Source organism: Poecilia formosa, unplaced genomic scaffold (genome assembly GCF_000485575.1).
Source record: "Poecilia formosa unplaced genomic scaffold, Poecilia_formosa-5.1.2 Scaffold36, whole genome shotgun sequence".
In the NCBI taxonomy this organism is placed as follows: Eukaryota; Metazoa; Chordata; class Actinopteri; order Cyprinodontiformes; family Poeciliidae; genus Poecilia; species Poecilia formosa.
Window position 1 is genome coordinate 242213 of NW_006799975.1, and position 3464 is coordinate 245676.

The following is a 3464-nucleotide window of genomic DNA, read 5'->3' on the forward strand; positions in this document are numbered from 1 at the left end:
ACCCCACTGAGGGACAAGGGTGTAAAGAATATGAATGGATGGATAATAATAATAATAATAATAAAATTCACCAAGAAAGCCTTTGGCACAATTTCTTCCAATATGAGGCTAATTTAGTTATTCATTTTCTATGAATAACCGGTTGCAACTGGATGTTTTAATGAATTCCAAATCAGAACTCCATTAATCCGTCTTCAACAGTAGGTGTTGCGACACATTTATGCAATGTCAAAACAGAAAGTCAAAAAACGTTTGCATGCACCTTAAAAACTAAGCCCAGTTTCTGATTCTGTATTTTAAAATTGTATTCTCACGTTAGAGCCAACTGAAGGCCGATTGGTCAAAAATCTTAGCTCTGAGGCCATACAGCCTTTATTTATTCAACAGTCACCACCTCAGACTGCAACGCACTGGAGCTGGAGCTTTAAATGAGCAGATGAAAGAATGGGTGTTCTATAGCGCCCCCAACAGTCTGAGCTAGCCATATTTAAAAAAGGTTAGGAGATAAAATATTGACTTTGCTTTCCAATATCCAATGAAGAGGAATTATCAGCTCTTATTAGACTGATATGAATTCCAATATCTGCAATATTTCCAAACTTGCCCCCTTTGCTGGCTCTGAGTGCCACAGCTTGGGCAGGCTAAGAAGTCCTACTCCAGCTCCAGGAGACTCCAGGGAGGCTCACCGAAGCAGAAGAAGACCGTGAATGTGAATGACAACTCATTTAGAGGCGATGAGGTCTCCTGAGAGGCAGGGCCATCAGCTGGAGACAGGCGGTGCGCCACAGCCTCTTAATCCGTCTCCTCCACTGCAAAGACCCGGGTTTCCCCCATAAGCATCACCAGCCGCATGATTTCTGCGTCTGCTCATCAAGTATCACCAAGACATGACTTCAGCACATTTCTGCTGTGTTCCTGCAGATCCAGATCCTGTTTCCAGGATGTTTGAAAGTGGATCCAAGCCACCTGGAACCTGCAGATGGAGAAATCTGAGTAGTTGACCCGCAGCTCGTCTGATTTACGTCTTTGTTTGTTTATACAAATAAATGAAAACATGTTAGGAAATTAAAGTGTAAGTAAGTAAGTAAGTAAGTAAGTAAGTAAGTAAGTAAGTAAGTAAGTAAGTAAATAAATAAATAAATAAATAAGGAATCCAGGAGCGATGCACTGATCTTCCTCTGGACCCACGCCGCTATTATTTTCAGAATAACCCAAACTGCGTCGGTAAACGATCGATTATATGTTGGTTGAATATGCATGAGAAAAGCTGGTTATAGTCCAGCATTTTATTTTAAAGTATTCACATTCATAAGAAAAATATGAGCGATTTAAGTGAATGGGAAAATAACGTGTAAGACAGCCATTTATACGGTGCACAGCGATAGTTCATATAGTTGAGCTCACTTCTTCTCTGTTTTACTGAAGGACACTGTTGCTCTTATTTACCTTCAGCAGAAAAACAGAGAATGGTTTAGCTGTCTTGGTTTTGAGCAGGGTTGGGTTCGGGCGACACCGCATCCCCGGAGAGCCGCGCCGCGCTGCGTCCCCGCGGACAGACGAAGCCCTGAGCCGCCCTGAGCCTCAAAGCGATTGGGCGTGTGAGCTTTGGGAATCACTCGGATGTCTCCTGGCCTGGCTCCAGGATCACCAGGTTGTTGAATAAACCACAGCTCACATATTTTAATACTTGACCTCTTTGTGATATTTTCTGCCCTTTAGCCAGATATGAGTTTCCCAAAATAACAAGGGCACCGCGTCCCAAAATGTTGCCACAGGAAACTTTGAGACCGGACCAGGTCCTAATACATCGGTAACAGAACTGGATGAAATAATACGAATAATAAAATAAAGAATTTACCTCGAGTAAATTATCACTCCGTCCGAAGCATGGTAGTGGTCAACGTTCGGTGCGTTCGCGGCGTGTTCAACAATTCCAGAAGGGTTAAGTCCTGCGATAAGTCCATCAAACGCGTTTTTATTCTGATAAATCTCGCTTCACCCTGAGCTAAATAAGTATGATGATTCGGGGACGAAGAGGACAGAGAAACTGTCAGGAGTTCAGGCTCTCTATTTGATGCGCGCCCAGTGCGTAAAACGCATTCAGCTTGTATTCTCCCTGTTTGACTCCCCACTGCTCCAAAATCAAACTCTTCACTTCGGACAGAAATATCCTTATTTCACTTCAGTTCGTCTTCTTCTGTGTCTTGTTTTATTTGCTCGTTTTTGTTTTTAATCCTTAGAGCCCATTTGTCTGGAAAAAGTTAGGCGATCTTTGAAAATGGGAATCCTCTCCGCACGCACGCCGCACGCTCTCCCAGGTGAATGTGAGGGCTGCGACAGAGCCGCAGATCTAAGGGAAGCTCGCGCACGTCTCGGGAACTGCCGTCTCCAGCTCTCGGCTCTGGAGCGTCCTTGTCCGTCCGTGTGTCCGCGCGGCGACAGCCAAATTCCTTATTTGGAAGCCCGGGGCTCGTGCTGGTATCAAGAGAGCCAAATTACACCACAATAACTTCCAGGAAGATCTTTCAAAATAAATACATGGTTTAATAAAGCAGGAGGGGGAACTCTTTGAGTAAGCCTTTGGAAAGAGTCAGTATGCAATAAATACACTAATTATTCAGACTCTTTCTAGAATACTTGAGCAAGTAAAAAAAAACTTTTTACACTGTTAAATTATATATTTTTCTATATGATCAAACAGGGTAATAAATGTATATATATATATATATATATATATATATATATATATACTGTGTATGTTTAAGTATACTCTGTAGAAACAGAAATTCTTATCAAGTATTTTTGTCTATTCTACTGTGAATATCGTGAATATCTTAGTACACTTGAAATAAGACAAAACTACATTTTCACCTAAGTATAGGGGTAAATAATTCCTTAATATTGATACAGTACTACCAGTTCCACTGGCAAGAATGAAAGAGAGAATGAATAAATGAAAGCAATAAAGAAATAAACAAAAAGAAAGAAAGAAAGAAAGAAAGAAAGAAAGAAAGAAAGAAAGAAAGAAAGAAAGAAAGAAAGAAAAAAGGGAAAGCCCTGCATTGTCACATTAATAATAATAGCATCCATTTTCTCTAAATGTAAGCTACAAACACAACACACAAACACACGAACACAGACACACCAAAGTCCAGCTGAGGCATTCCTCCTTCCTCATGGGAATACTCTTATTTTGAAGCCCAATCGCCCATTTTCCTGTCACATTGTGTCTTTACTGTGTTCAAAGCTAAAAGGTTTCCTCTCAGTGTAAAATTCACCCATCAGCCCCCTCTTCTGGAGTCAAACTGCGTCAATTGAAATCGTGTTGGGGCTGTGGCACCACCTTTCTCACATAATGACAATATGTTCCTAATAAATAATGCCTAGTTTTCCAGAGAGCTCTGAGGACTATGACCAGTGACTTTGATTGTATTTATCTCTTCATCAAGGTGTCTGCAGACGGT

The 3464-nt window shown here is 41.2% G+C and overlaps 1 protein-coding gene across 9 annotated transcripts in view; it reads right to left on the reverse strand.

The window, feature by feature from the left end:
• The window catches only part of adgrb1a (adhesion G protein-coupled receptor B1a), a 240299-nt gene extending 237858 nt beyond the window's left edge, over nt 1-2441 (reverse strand). For 7 of the 9 annotated variants that reach the window (XM_016670626.1, XM_007550410.2, XM_016670629.1 and 4 more), the window contains exon 1: nt 1859-2441. The gene's annotated coding sequence lies outside the window, so the exon portion shown is untranslated. The remainder of the gene's footprint in view (nt 1-1858) is intronic. The other 2 variants (XM_016670631.1, XM_016670630.1) reach the window with 1 other exon arrangement.
• Nucleotides 2442-3464: the final 1023 nt, after the last annotated feature.